This window comes from Myotis nattereri (assembly GCF_964212035.1).
Source record: "Myotis nattereri genome assembly, chromosome: 1".
NCBI lineage: Eukaryota > Metazoa > Chordata > Mammalia > Chiroptera > Vespertilionidae > Myotis > Myotis nattereri.
This window is the reverse complement of record NC_138075.1, coordinates 96,045,838-96,061,749: the sequence shown is the minus strand read 5'-3', so window position 1 is coordinate 96,061,749 and position 15,912 is coordinate 96,045,838. Positions and strand designations below refer to the sequence as shown.

Sequence of the window (15,912 nt, the reverse complement as noted above, 5' to 3'; positions counted from 1 at the left end):
ACTTTAAATGATGTTTAAAAAACATTAGTTTAACTTTAAAAAGAAAAACCAAAGAAACACTAAGGGTAGCAGCCTACATCTTCCTTCCAGAGTTGCAAGTGGATGAGGTATGTGTGCCTACTTCACAATTCTGTTCATAGGGCCCTGCTTAATATAAAATCCTCCCTCAGGTTTTTCTTAAATGTTCCATAGGCAATGAAAATAAAGTATTTATTGTAAAAGATACATAAAAATATCAAGTGATGGCAAGTTAAAAATGTCTTTGAGGAACCTGCTGATTTGGACTTTAGCAGATATTACCAGACGTACTGCTGGACTTGCTGTTTTCGATGAGTTATGAGAACTGTGTTAAAGACCACAGTCCTTGAAATAAGTGCATGTTACTTTTCCTCTAGTGACATTACATGACACCGAGGATCTCTTTGTGGGACTGACCCCACCATCTGCTTATTGGATATTTTAGTACAATCATAAGCTAAACATCTAGTGGAATTAGCAAAACTAGACTCATAGTAATTAGAGACAGATGTATTTTACCTTGCCATGAACAACAACTGGTGTGTTTTAAGGAATTATATTAATCCAAACATTTTCCAAAATGGATCACAGACCTCAATGTAAAATGCAAAACTGTAAAACACCTAGAAATTAACATAGAAGATCTAGATGAAGTTGGGTATGACAATGATTTTTAGATACAATACCAAAGGCATGATTCATGAAAGAAGCAATTGATAAGATGGACTTCATTAAAATAGAAAACTTCTGTTCCACAAAAGACAATGTCAAATGTCAACAGAATGAGAAGACAAGTCACAGACTGGGAGAAACTATTTGCTAACGATACATCTGATAAAGGATTGTTATAGAAAAATACCATAAAAAAGTCTTAAACTAAATAATAAGAAAACAAACCACCAAATTTAAAAATGGGCCAAAGATCTTAACAGACACTTTATCAAAGAAGATATACAAATTGCAAATAAGCACATGAAAAGATGCTCCATATCATATGTCATTAGGGAAATACAAATTAAATAAAAATGAGATACTACTACACATTTTTATGAATGGCCAAAATTCAGAACACTGACATCATCAACTAAATGCTGGCCAGGATATAGAGCAGTGATGGCGAACCTTTTGAGCTCGGCATGTCAGCATTTTGAAAAACACTAACTTAACTCTAGTGCCGTGTCACATATAGAAATTTTTTGATATTTGCAACCACAGTAAAACAAAGACTTATATTTTTGATATTTATTTTATATATTTAAATGCCATTTAACAAAGAAAAATCAACCAAAAAAATGAGTTGGCGTGTCACCTCTGACACGCGTGTCATAGGTTCGCCATCACTGATATAGAGCAACAGAACTCTCATTCACTGCTGGTGAGAATGCAAAATGGTATAGCCACATTGGAAGACAATTTGGCAGTTTCTTATAAAACTAAACATACTCAACAAACAATCCAGCAATCATGCTCATTGGTATTTACCCAAAAGAGTTGAAAACTATGTCTTGTACAGAGTGCACAAAAACCTGTACAAGGATGTTTACAGTAGCTTTATTCATAAGTGCTCCAACCTGGAAGAACCCAAGATGTCCTTCAGTAGATGAATGGATAAACTGTGGTACATCCGGACAATGTATATTAGTCAGTGCTAAAAAGAAATGAGCTATCAAGCTATAAAAAGACACAGGGAAACTTTAAATACATATTACTAAGTGAAAGAAGCTAATATGAAAAGGCTGCATTCTGTATGATTCCAACTATCTGACATTGTGGAAAAGACAAATCTATGGAGACAGTACAAAGATGTGTAGTTACAGGGATTGGAACGTGGCGATAAATAGGATTTTTAGGGCAGTAAAAATAGTCTGCATGATACCATAACGATGATACATGTCATTACACATTTGTCCAAACTCACAGAATGTACAACACCAAGAGTGAACCCTAATTAAACTATGGATATTGGGTGATAAAAATGTGTCAATGTAGAGTCATCAACTGTAACAAATGTACCTCTCTAGTGGGAGATGTTCCTAAGGGGGATGGAGGCTATTCATGTGGAGGGAAGGTACGGAATATATGGGAAATCTCTGTACCATCCCCTCAATTTTGCTGTAAACCTAAAACTTCTCTAAGAACATAAAGTCAATTTTAAAAAAAATTTAAAATTTTGCTATGTGCATAATTCAAAAAGACACAAATGAGCTCAAAAATAAGGTTTTTAAGAAAAAGGGATTTAAGCAAGATTTGCAATGTGCCTTTTCCTCTTTGCAGATGTGCAGCCTACCTTTTCGGAAAGAACAGGAAAACCTACAGAATATTTCACTTACTGGCAGATAAAATCCATTTGCTTTATTTGGGAAGGAAAAATATCAGGTGATGAGGCCAGAGGATCTGTAACACCTCTACAGGATTCCCTGAGTGAAGTCCAAGACAGCAGCACTAATGTACTAACTAGCATTTTAGTGAAAGTCTATTGGTAAGTCAATAAAACATGACATGAAGATGCTATTCTTTAGCTAATCTAACTTGATCCAGGAGTGTGTTTTAAAACATCTAGTACAATGTATGATCTACTCTATCCTTTAAGCACTCCTCCCTAAATAGTGCTTCTTCTAAGCAACACTAACAGATACCGGGTGCAAAGAGCACCTGTTTGTCCTTCCTAACACATGTCCGGAGAGCTCCTGTTCAAAGCAGCTGAACAAATACAAACCCACCTACTTTAACAGGAGGTCTAAGGACAGGGCTTAGCCTTCTGTACGCTGAAGAGCATCACAGCAACACAGCCTGAATAAAAAGCCAGCGCACCTCAGCTTCTGGGAAGCTAAAGGAGACAAGGTCAAGGTTCTCCTCTGAAAACTGGGCAGACTAATGGGTGATTAAGATCCCAACGTTCTAGTCCAGGGGTGGGCAAACTTTTTGACTCGAGGGCCACAATGGGTTCTTAAACTGGACCAGAGGGCCGGAACAAAAGCATGGATGGAGTGTTTGTGTGAACTAATATAAATTCAAAGTAAACAGCATTACATAAAAGGGTACGGTCTTTGTTTTCAATAGTTTTATTCATTTCAAACGGGCCGGATCCGGCCCGCGGGCCGTAGTTTGCCCACGGCTGTTCTAGTCCATATAGCTTGATCTTGCATATCTAAGTCAGAAATGTACTTGAGGTAGGAATAACCAACCTAAAATACACTTTAGATTCATGACTTAGATAATGCGTCTTCCTCTTACACAAACCAAGGCAAATTATTTGTAAAATAACTCCAAGATGTGCTATTTTAACAGGTGTGTCCAATTGTTGAAATGTATCAAACTATATACTTATAGGACCACTTTTCTATATGCATTTTACTTTTTAAAGTTTCATTCACATATGTACATACCTCAAATATGTGTATATATTTATATACATATGTCTATCAAATATTCTCTCTTGTTAAGCCTACTACAACCCTATAATCTAAATACATATTTATTTTACTGCTCTAGTTTACATATGAGAAAACTCAGAAATATTTCCCACTAGTTTGAGGTCACACAGATAGTTGGTAAGTGGCAGAACTGGGATCCGAATATAGCAACTTCTGACCCCTTAAAAGTCCACAGGGGAAAAGTCTTCTTTGAAAGCAATGTAATGCAAGTGACGTTTTAAAATCTGATAACAGAATACAGGGTAAATGTAAATTGATGGCTGCATATTCACCAAAGTAGCAGCTACAGTAAAGCCTGGGTCAGAGATCATTTTATTTACACTAGAATGATGGCAATGAGGACGACATGGGGGAAAAGCAGGTCTACAAGTAGCATGTTGAAGAGATGTTAGGATTCAAATATGACTCCACAGTTCCTAATCTTAGATATGAAAAGACATGAACAGTGGGCCTGCTTTTCCACTTAAGATCTCTGAAAGAGGTCAAGATGAGATATCCAATGAAAATGTCCACAGGTAGTGGGAGCAATGAGACCAAAGCTTGATTAGAAGAACAGGGCTGGATTAATACTGTACTAATTTTATATTTCTTAAACCAAAGGGGACAATGATTTAACACAGAAAACTAATAACTGTTACCCCATCCCCAAAAAAGGAAAAACTTTTAATAACATAACACTTCCCCGCACAGTTACACATTCCCAAAGCAGCAACACTTCTGCATGTTAGTTCAAGACAAAAACTCCCTGCCACCTACTCACATCCCTTGCAAACCATTCCACACCCAACATAATTGTTTTGTAGCATTTTTGAGAGACAAAATATTGAGATTGCCTGCTAAAATACATATAGTAATTTAGCCAAAATTAGGCTTTCAACTTAACAGCATCAATTTTTAAAATTCTAATCAATTTAAGGCATAGAAACAAATAAGGATTTTTATTAAATGTCAGGAAACCAACGATGGATTTACATTAGCAACCAGGCACATAAAGACGACATCTGCAGACAATACAAAATATTACAATTTAAAATGTCATCTACTCTATATCTATACGGCTAGATATTGTCAAAACAGACAACTTCTTAAAAATTAACAGAATGACACATGCAGTATATCATTTATGTTAATAATCATTTAACACTGTGTATGTCCTTAAAATTATACACATACCATATACAAAAACACACTTGGAGAAAAACTGAAATTCATACTAGCAATTGCATGTGGGGAAGAAAGGGAAATAGAATTGGAAAGAAAGGTAAAGAAAATATATTTCAACTTTATCTACAATGGCTTCTTTCTTTCACTAACTAAGGAAAAAATCTGAAACAAATATGCTGAAATGTTAACATGTGTTAATTTGGGATAAAGGTCATATGGTGTTTTATTTGTTCTCTTTGTCATTCAATATTTCTGAAATGTTGCCCATGTCATGAGCAAAGGCAAGTAGAACATGTACAGTGAGATTAGGTCATTTGAACAGGCCAAAAGCTTAGGAAGGTCAGTGCTTCCCCACTGTGCCCCGACACAACTGGCCCGACAAGGGCCACTGGCCTAGGCAATGCAGATTAAAGAGAGCAAGGGAATGCAGGCTCATGCATCTTGTTTGTTTGTTTGCTTTTTAACCAACAAGAGACTCAGCCCTGGCTGGTTTGATTCAGTGGTTAGAACTTTGACCTTCAGACCAAAGGATTTCAGTTTGATTCCCAGTCAAGGGCATGTACCTCGGTTGCAGGTTCCCAGCCCTGGTGGGTGAGTGTGGGATGCAACCAATCGATATGTCTCTCTCACATCAGTGTTTCTTCTCTCTCCTCCTCCCTCCCTTCCACTCTTTCTAGAAATCAATGGAGGAAATATCCTCGGGTGAGGATTTAGCAACTGCAAAGACCCCTTAAACTAAGAGGACAAAGATAAATAAAAAGAAAATATTACTATGTTCCAACTCTAGACTTGATAGTTTTAGGAATCCTATATAATAAAAGGATAATATGCAAATTGTCCCCTCAACCGGAAGTTCGACCAGAATTTGACCAGTGGGGTGGGGCCGACCAGCCGGCCAGCCAACCTCCCACATCCCCTCCCCTCCAGGGATTCTGGCCAAGGGCACATGCCCAAGTTGCAGGCTCAACCCCCAGTAGAGGGCATCCAGGAGGCAGCCAATCAATGATTCTCTCTCATCACTGATGTTTCTCTCTCTCTCTCCCCCTCTCCCATCCTCTCTGAAATCAATAATAATAATAAAAAAAAGAACAACATCCAAAATCACTTTAGTTATCATTTATTAAGTGTTAAGACACTGAAAAATAACTGGACAGATCTTGGTGATCAGTTTAATAGTATGTGCCCCAATCCTATCTAATAAAAGAGTAATATGCAAATTGATCATCACTCCAACACACAAGATGGCCACCCCCATGTGTTCAAAGATGGCTGGCAGGGGAGGGAAGTTGGGAGGCCTGAAAGGGAGGGCAGTTGGTGGTGATCAGGCCTGCAGGGGAGGGCAGTTAGGGGTGACCAGGCCGGCAGAGGAGGGCAGTTGGGAGCAACCAGGCTGGCAGGGGAGGGCAATTGAGGGCAACCAGGCTGGCAGGGGAGGGTAGTTGGGGGCAACCAGGCCAGCAGGGAAGAGCAGTTAGGGGAGACCAGGCCAGCAGGGGCGGGCAGTTAGAGGTGACTAGGCCGGCAGGGGAGGGCAGTTAGGGGGGACTGGGCCGGCAGGGGAGGGCAGTTAGGGGCGACCAGGCCTGCAGGGGAGGACAGTTAGAGGCGACCAGTCCGGCAGGGAAGAGTAGTTGGGGGCGGCCAGGCCAGCAGGGGAGGGCAGTTGGGGGTACAAGGCTGGCAGGGGAGGGAAGTTAGGGGAACCAGGCCTGCAGGGGAGGGCAGGTGGGAGTGACCGGGCCCGCAAGGGAGGGCAGTTGGGGCAACCAGGCCTGCAGGGGAGGGCAATTGGCGATGACCAGGCCTGCAGGGGAGGGCATTTAGGGGCATTCGGGCCGGCAGGGGAGCAGTTAAGCATCGATCAGGCTGGCAGGGAGTGGTTAGGGGCAATCAGGCAGGCAGGCAGGTGAGCGGGTGGGAGCCAACAGTCCTGGATTGTGAGAGGGATATCAGATTGAAGAGGGTGCAAGCTGGGCTGAGGGGACACGGACACACAGACACACACACACACACACACACACACACACACACACACACACCATGCACGAATTTCATGCACCGGGCCTCTAGTAATGAAATAAAGTGCTTTACTGAAGAAATACCATTCTGAAATACACAGGAAAGGAAGAGTACTGAAAAACCCATGTTCGGAAGAATCCTACTGCTGATCATCCCGGTAACCAGTCCCCAGTAGGGGTTTCACAAATATACACAGATGTTTACATAGCTTTTGTTGTCTGGGTACTAAGTACTATGTATTCAGCAATCACTCAAATTATGAGAAGGAATTCAGGGAGGGAGGAGGAGCAGCTTAAAACAGGTCTGGCCTGAAGCAGAAAGACCTGTTTTAAGTCAATCATCCTAGCAGGAAATCAGGGTGCTAGTCTGTGGTTTAATGGCTGCTTTCCCTTTTTCTCTCTAATTCCAACAGATACCCTACTTCCATTTGACTTGTTCCCCCAAAATCAGTTTCACCTACTGCTTTCCTTTTTTCCAAATAAAGCTTGATTTCCCATCATCCATTTCTCAACATTATAAATTTTAAAGTGGGGGAAATGCTGTAATAAATATCACTTTTACCATTCAACCCACAGAATGCCAGTAATAAATATATAAAATAAAAGTCAACTTTTCACCTACTTTATTACACTATAAGCACCCTGAAGTCAAGAACACCTTATATATTCTCAAGTCTGGGCTCTCAGAATACAATGTAAGCTACATAAAAGGATAATTACATGCAATAAATATATCACTCTAGAGACAAGAAAAACCCTGTTTTAATTTTTTAACATTCCAATTTCTTTAATAACACTAACATATATCTACCATAAATTTTTTTCAAATGAATTAACCTACTTCCAAAATATGACAAAAGGACTTTCCTAGTAAGTTTCCTTTTGACTTACTTATAAAAACTAGTGCAAGAAAACAATGGAAGGGAGCAGAGAAACAATGGAGGGGAGTGGAGACTGGCTACCTCGGGGGGGGGGGGGACCCGTGTTTCTCTCATTGGCATGCATGGCCCCCAGTCCCTACGCTGACCACTGACCTCCAATGCACCCCATAGCCGCTAGTGCCCCCAAGTTGTGGCCCTGTCTTGAACAAGTGGCTAGGGCAAGATAGGTTCTGGCTACCACCTAAAAACTCGTGGGCTTAACTGGAGAACCGAGTTGGCCTGGTCTGCACCCATCCCCAGGACATGCTGGCAGCCCTGTGGGATCAGGCCAGCAGGCAGGTGAAACCCAATCCACGCTGGAGAAACACTTCCTCATGAAAGGACGAACATTTGCAGTGACATGCGAATGGGAGGTGGCTCAAAAGTGTCTGCAGCAGTAGAATGGGGCGCCTCAGGGACCCAGGACGACCCCCTCATGGCCCTCAGAGCTGGGCAGTTGGTGGCTGGGCAATGGGCACATGTTGGACACTTAGCTAGCTGAGGACTGGTTGTGAAGAGCTGTCCCCAGTGCCTTGGATTTGTGGGACACTGGCCTGGCAGCCCTTGAGCCAGCTCTATGAAGATAGGGAGGGCTGATGATGTGTCTCCAGCCCCGAGCTTCTGCCACCCTCCCTCCTTCCCTCGGGTCACTGAACAGAGATGGAGGGTGGACAGCAGCAGCAGGGTGCTGTGAAGAGGCCCAGGCTGAAAGTGGTCCAATAAAAGCACCCCTCCAAAAAAGAAAGTTTATTCATCCTGAGCAGACTTGTCCTATAGTCTCAGAATGTTGAAACTGATTTTTTTTTTAAACTCAAACATTTAATTGGCCTTTTCTATACTAACTTCATCTCAAATAACATATTTTCTCATTAAAAAAATATTCTCGCCCTCACACAGAAGGGTCTCAGGTTTCATTGCGGGTCAAGGGCACTCTCTCCCCCACCCTCCCTTCCACTCTCTCTAAAAATCAATGGGAAAATATCCTCAGGTGAGGATAAAAAAAATTCTAACGGGGTCACTGGTGATTTTTTTCAAATGGTGCCATAAAATGAGCCAACATTTGAAAGATTCATGTAATTCTGTGAATCAATATTTTCAAAATCATGCATGTGTGTAAAAAGAGTCAAAGTGCAAGACAGACCAGTAGATTTAAATGTAACAGTGGGGCAAGCTTATTGATATGGGTTCAGATTCCACTCTGCAGCTTTACAAAATTGTCACTTGCAGAGTTTTGGTGTAATATCAAAGAGAATATCCACAATTATCTAAAAAAAAAAAAAACACTAAAACATACCATTAAAACAAATTCTTATTTAATTGTAATTTCAAGGCCAATTTTAATAATAATTTGTTTTTCCAACTGAAGGTCTTTATGAGGTGGACTTTCTTCATTTATTTCAGCCAAACAATAAATCACAACAGATTGAATTCAGAAACAGATACAAGAATCCAGCTGTCTTCTATTAAGCCAGACATTTTAAAAAGTTACAAAAATGTAAAACAATGCCACTCTTTTCACTCACTTTAATACTGTAGCTAATTTTCCATAAAGAAGTATTATTTATGTTCACATATAATGGGGTTGTTATTTTTTAATGCCTGTCTTACTTTCTAATTCAGGAAATATTGATAGATATAACCCAACATAAACAACAATCTTTAATAATTTTCAGGAGTGTGAAGTAGTACTGAAATCAAAAGTTTGAAAACCACAACTGTTTAGAGACCAGGTCAAAGCTGTACTTATTCAATTGAGCTTTCAGACATGGACTTTTTCTTTGATTTCCCCTTGGAACAAAACACCAAAATTTGGGAGCCAAATGACACACCAAGACCACTAATTACCACCACTTTTATTCCAGCTGTTACAACTTGGGGTCATGGAAAGGAGCATAAGGGTAGTTTCTGGGGTCCTGCTAATATTCTGTCTCTTCATCTGAGTGCTGATTACAAAAGTGTGTCTGATTTGTGAAAATTCCGTGAGCTGCACACTTAGGATACATGCATGCCCTACTATCTAAGTATGTAGGAGATGCATTTTTCCAGGTAGATATACTTCAATACATCTTTTTAATTCATAGTTCAAGATGCACAACAATTTCCACTTTGTTTTTCCAAACATATGATGGCTTTCAACTAACCAGAGTCTTTACACATAACTTACTTTGGAAAAGCGTGACAAAAATAATTCAAATTTTTAACTTAAAAACCTCAATATACACAACAGTAACTGTTTGGAATTAAGAACTATATACCATCGCTGTCAGCTACCTTACCAAGACTAAGAAGATAAGTCTGTGCTTATTTCTCAAGTTTTCAAAACCAAAGAAGGCGCAATAAAAAATAAATACAATTTAAAAAATGAAATCTCCCAATTAAAGGTGAAACTAAAGATGAATTCCTTTTTTAAAAAATCCTCATCCAAACAATACTTTTTTCCATTGATTTTTAGAGATTGGAAGTGAGCAAGGGGGGAGAGGGAAAGAGGGAGAGAACATCAATGTGAGAGAGACATATCAGTCATCAAACCCGAGATCCACAGGTGCACAGGCCAATGCTCTAGATACACCAACCATGGCAAAATGAATTCCCTTTAAGGTATTAAAGTTATCAAGAGGCCACTACCTTTGCTACTCTTTGGCATATCACTACAAGTCCAAACAAATGAAATAAGATAAGGCAATACAAAAGACAGGTAATAAAAATTGGGAGCAAAAAAAAAAAAATAGTCATTATTTGAAATGAAATAATCATCTTCATATAACATCCAAAAGAAAAACCAGCCATTACAATACCGTAAGAGTTCAGCAAAACCAAAAAATAGTAACTATAGAAAGATTAGCTGACTAATTTATAGATATATATATATATCAATAGCATTCCCCTATACTGGATGGGAAGAGAACACACCAAAAAATATCACTCACAGTAGAAATAAAATCTGAGATATTTAGGAATTAATCTAAGGCACAAGACCATAGACAAAAATTTTAGACTCTATTGGAAAAACATAAATATCTTTGATGCATGGTTTCAACCGTGGATAGCGGACACAGATGGTAAATAGTTCTTAGTCACAAGAGAAGGTTTTTAAAAATACAATTGTTGGGCTCTATTCCCTAGAATTACTAGCCAGTTAACCTAGAGTACATGGGGCAAATGATTTTAAAAAATTACTTAGTAAGTTCTAATATACTAGTAAAGCCAGCATTGGAAACCACCATCTTAAATATGTTTTTAAAATACCACGTTTCTAGATACCAGAATCTATAAACAAGTTGTAGTAATAAAAATGGAAATAAAAACAAAAAACACTGCAGAATTCAAACAAGAAGAGACAAACTACAGAAACATATCTTTGTTAACTAAGAATGAAGAAATACTGCCTAAACAAGACCTGGAAGGTAAAAATATACACATATATATACTAGAGGCCCGATGCACGAAATTCGTGCAAGCGGCTCGGTCCTTGGCCCTTGTAACCCTGGCTTCATCCAGGTCATCTGGATGATTGTTCTGTTGTTCAGTCTAATTAGCATATTACCTCTTTATTATATAGGATGGATAGATCTAACTATAACAAAATTAAAGGTTCTGTTCCATAAAAGAATTTAAAAAAAAACACAAACTTGACAGCCCAGCCAGTGTGGCTCAGTGGTTGAGCATGGACCTATGAACCAGGAGGTCACAGTTCCATCCCTGGTCAGGACACATGCCTGGGTTTCAGGCTCCATCCCCAGTAGGGGGTGTGCAGGAGGTAGCCAATCGATGATTCTCTCTCATCATTGATGTTTCTATCTCTCCCTTCCTCTCTGAAATCAATAAAATATATGTATTTTTAAAAACTTGAAAACAGCTAAAAAAATAAGAGAAGATATTTGCACCATTTAAAATCCAACAAGATTAACATGTAAAATATTTTTTTAAAAAAACTCCTGTAAATCAGGGCTGAAAAGCAGAGAGAAGAATAAGAAAATCTAAAACAAGAGGCAAAGACCATAAAAATGCCAATTCACACAGAGAGAAACCCACACAACTAATAAACATATGATAGGATACTCAATTGCATTAGTAATCAGAGAACTGCAAATAAGAACAGTAACATCACTCCATCTGCTACATCAGATTGGAAAAAAATGATAAGGTCAAAAAATATCGAGTGCCAGCAAGAGTGTGGGGTAACAGCGGGCAAGAATGTAAACTAGCACAGCCATTCCAGATACTCTGGCAGTACTTGATGAAATTATGTACATACCTGAGAGGGTCCTGTGCGGGGAAGAGGGAACATGAATGCGGATAAGAGATTAAGGGCAAAGATACAATAAAAAGGCAGGCTTTTCGTGTACCAATAAAGATAGTGGGCCACGAACTTGTTACCAAACTTAATGGGTTCACCACCTGGGGTACTCTAGCTTGGGCTGCTCTATTCAAGAATGAGATGCGGTTGCCCCAAAATAGTTTTCTTTTACTTGCAGCCAGCAGAGAAGATGGTATTTATATCCAAAGTTCTGTCTCTCAGAAGGGAAGCTTAACCATTGCTTCTCTACACTATTTAGTCAATTACATTGCAGTTGGCTACATTTATAAGTTGAGTTTCTTGTCAAGTTCATTCTGTTTACAGCTGGTCTACAAAATACTGTGCTATATTTTAACATTTAAAGAATAGCATTTATTAAGAAATGCCCAGACATGATACCTTTGTCTTATCTAACAAACTCAGCATCTACTCAAGTCTACACATCTTGTCTGGGTTCCTGACCACAAGAAGAACCAGAGAGCTTTTCAGTAGAAGCTATTTCTAAAATTACCGACAATTTCCTTCACTTTATATTAAGCTGTCATTTTCTTCCATCCAAATAATCTCATTTAATAAAACTGACTTAAATCACTGATTGCAATTCTCTCTGGAGTGCAATTATTACAACAGAATCAGTTATAGTACATTTGTACCTTTGTCAGTGAAATGCTATAAGAAAAAAAAAAAAATCTGATTGAATGCTCCAAAAAGCATTACCCAGTGCACCATCTAGTGGAAGCTGAAAAAGGGCAGAGATACTACATTAGGAACACAAGCAACTACTTTATAAAAAGTCTAAATCTTCTTGCAATTTCCCACACTTCAAGAAAGCTGTGACCATCAGAAGACAGGACTCAGTTTCCATACAAATTAACAGATGATAAAGGTTTCTTTATGTAAATTTTTCCTTTGGTGCTAGAAAAAAACAAACAGAATCAGAGATAGATGACAGGGCTTGGAAGCTTTATAGCCTACATAAATAAATTATGTCAAAACATACATGGTACATGCAACAGATGTATTTACCATGAAAACAACAGATTATTTCATGATTAAATCAGTTTCATTCAGCTACTCATAAGACATTTCCATGTTCTTGATGACTAATTAATTTAACATAACAATTCTGAGTGCCCCAAGCCATGACATCATTCAAAAGTTTCCTCCCTGACACTACTCTCCATTAACACCTACACTCCATTCCTTGATTTATTCTGATTAAGGAAGAAATGATTTTTACATTTTCAACCTTTCTACTAAATTAACAGAAACAAAGTCATAAACTGTGAGCAAAATACATTACACTTCATTTTTATTTGCCTTATGCATATTAATTCAATTCAAATTTAAAAACACTGCTGAAGTCCACTGATGCAAACATAAATAAGATTCTCTAATTTGGAACACCTCCGGAAATTTAAAATAAAAGATTTTCACATAGCACCACTCAGTTTTGTTTCGTTTTGCCTGTATGAAAAAAAAAAATACCTTTCTGGTGTGATTCAGACTATCTGCAACCTCAGAAGAAAAAGAAAAGAACAGACAATATTTCTTCCAGCGGTTCTCAACCTGTGGGTCGCGATCCCTTTGGCGGTCGAACGACCCTTTCACAGGGGTCGCCTAAGACCATCCTGCATATCAGATATTTACATTACGATTCATAACAGTGGCAACATTACAGTTATGAAGTAGCAACGAAAATAATTTTATGGTTGGGTCACAACATGAGGAACTGTATTTAAAGGGCCAGAAGGTTGAGAACCACTGCATAACCATCTGCATCTGACTCATGTCCATGTGATCAAATGGGTATGCAGAAGCTTACTCGACGGTGTGGACCTTGCTGGGTCCTGAATTAAACCTATTACAGATACAAAATCGAGTAGGACTCAAGTAACCTGGAGCAGAGCTCCTTTCACCTTCAGGGCATTGAGTTTATGTATCTGTAAAATAAGCATGATAAATACTACCTGCCTCCAGGAGGGCAGGAGGATACTAAAACTTACACCATGCTTTGAGCTTCTCAATTAAAAGACCTAAATGGAAAAAGTAGTTTGTATAAGAGAGTACACTTGAAGGGGGGTGGAGGTGGGGGGGAAGGGCACTGCTTCAAGAGTCCTCACTGTGTGTGCCATTATTGCTAAAACTTGGAGACCTTCACCACTGATTGCTCTTGTGAACAAGTGGGGAATGAAAAAGGATATATTAAACACGCCAAAAGGTAACAGCGATTCAAAGCGCTTCTTTAAAAGTAAATCAAATCAAGTTAATTGGTTAGGACTTGTCTGCAAAGCGTCACTGCATGAGTAGCAGGTGCATCCCTAAAACCCAGAGATTGTTTTTGAAGAGGCCTTTTTTAAAAAACAAATTTGAAAGCTGTTTTTAAAAAATTAGAAAGACCCGCCGGTGTTGCTCAGCGGTTGAGCGTCAACCCATGAAACATGAGGTCGCTGGTTCGATTCCCGGTCAGGGCACATGCCAGGGCTTTGGCCTCGATTCCGGGCAGGGGGCGTGCAGAAGGCAGCGATGATGTTCCTCTCTCATGGATGTTTCCATATCTCTCTATGCCTCTCCCTTCCTCTCTCTCTTTAAAAATCAATAAAAACATTTTAAAAATATTTAAAAAATATATAAAGAGAAAAAAGGAGTAATTCTACTCTTACCAATGAGAGTGACAGAAACAAGGTTCCACCCCACAATCCTTGCAAACCTGCACAGGCGTTCCTTCCTCATCAGCATTCCTCCCGGTTGCTATCGCGCCGCTCCCCACTTCAGGGCAGACAAAGGTGAGTCACCCTGCTTCTGTCTACTTGTCACTGGAGAAACAGCCCTCAAACTAGTTCACGTTAAAGGCAGCTTTTAATTTAAAAGATGGCAAGTAAGCAATGTTAATGTGTAAATCTCACTGCAAAGCGCCTGTCTCCAGAAAATGTATAATTAACACTACCCAAGTAGACATACCGTTCTCAATTTTTTTAAAACAAAAAAGAAGCCTTTTATTATATTGAGTAGCTTATCGCTACTATCAGTGGGTCCTTTCCTGGGGTGCGTGACTCTGACTCAACTCCGCGGTTTTCCCTCCACCTGAACGTCCTCCGTTGGGCCCAGCCGCCTCGCCGGGGGTCCCGCCCGCAGCGGCCGAGGCCCCACACCCACAGGTCCCCCCGCTCTCCCGGGCCCGCCCCCACCTCTCCTCTCCGCAAGGTACCGGCGGGCTGCGGGCGGAGGAGCCCGGAGGCGGGAGGGTGGCTTCGGGCAGTTGGTCCCCGCCGCCGCCTCCGGCCGGAGCAGCAGGGGGAGCAGATCCCACCGCCCGCACCCGGCCGGGCGCTCCCATCGGCACTGCAGCCCCGGCGCCCCATTACCTGCTCTGGGCTGCCGTGGCCGCGGGAGGCGTGCTCGCTCTGGCCCCTGCAGCCCCGGGCTCCGAGGCAGCGAGACAGACCGCAGCAGCGCCGCTGCAGAGGACAAACAGAAGCCGGCGGGCGCGGAAAGCCGGATCCCAGCACGAGCCGGGCCCCCACTCCAGCCCTGCGAGTAGCCACTCACCCCACCCTCTGAGGGGCGGGGCCACGGCGGAGGGGGCGGGGCTCCGCGGTTGCTTTGTATGAGGCCCTGCTGATAGGCTGCATTAGGAGCAGGCGTCTCAGGCTTGAAAACAGCCTCGCCAGGAGAGCTCTCTGATAGTCGGTAAGGGAAAACAAAGCGGAGCTCTGATTGGTGACAGCTCTGTGGCCCCTGCTTTCAATCATCGGAAGCTCCGCCTCCACCCGCTTAATTCCCAGGTGACTGCAGAACAGGCTGTGGTTAATGGACCAGTAACCTACCTGCACAGAATCCTGGACACCCAGGTTTCTTTGTCAGATAGGAACTTCCTTACCCGACCGCGATCCTTTGATTTGCGTATGAACTTGGTGAATAACATCTAATCTTTAATATTACTTGGTCAATGAGAAGTCTCATGGGCATTTTTTAAACGCTAATAAGATTCAGAGGGAAATTATATGCAAAGAAAAGGCATAAAATATTTCCACCTGGTAAGATTATGCGTGTCTTTATTG

The 15,912-nt window shown here is 40.6% G+C and overlaps 1 protein-coding gene across 1 annotated transcript in view; it reads right to left on the bottom strand.

Annotated features, from left to right (window-relative positions):
• Window positions 1–15,410, bottom strand: part of MPP7 (MAGUK p55 scaffold protein 7) — a 302,612-nt gene extending 287,202 nt beyond the window's left edge. The window contains exon 1 of the mRNA XM_081087501.1: window positions 15,217–15,410. The gene's annotated coding sequence lies outside the window, so the exon portion shown is untranslated. The remainder of the gene's footprint in view (window positions 1–15,216) is intronic.
• Between the last annotated feature and the right edge of the window lie 502 nt (window positions 15,411–15,912).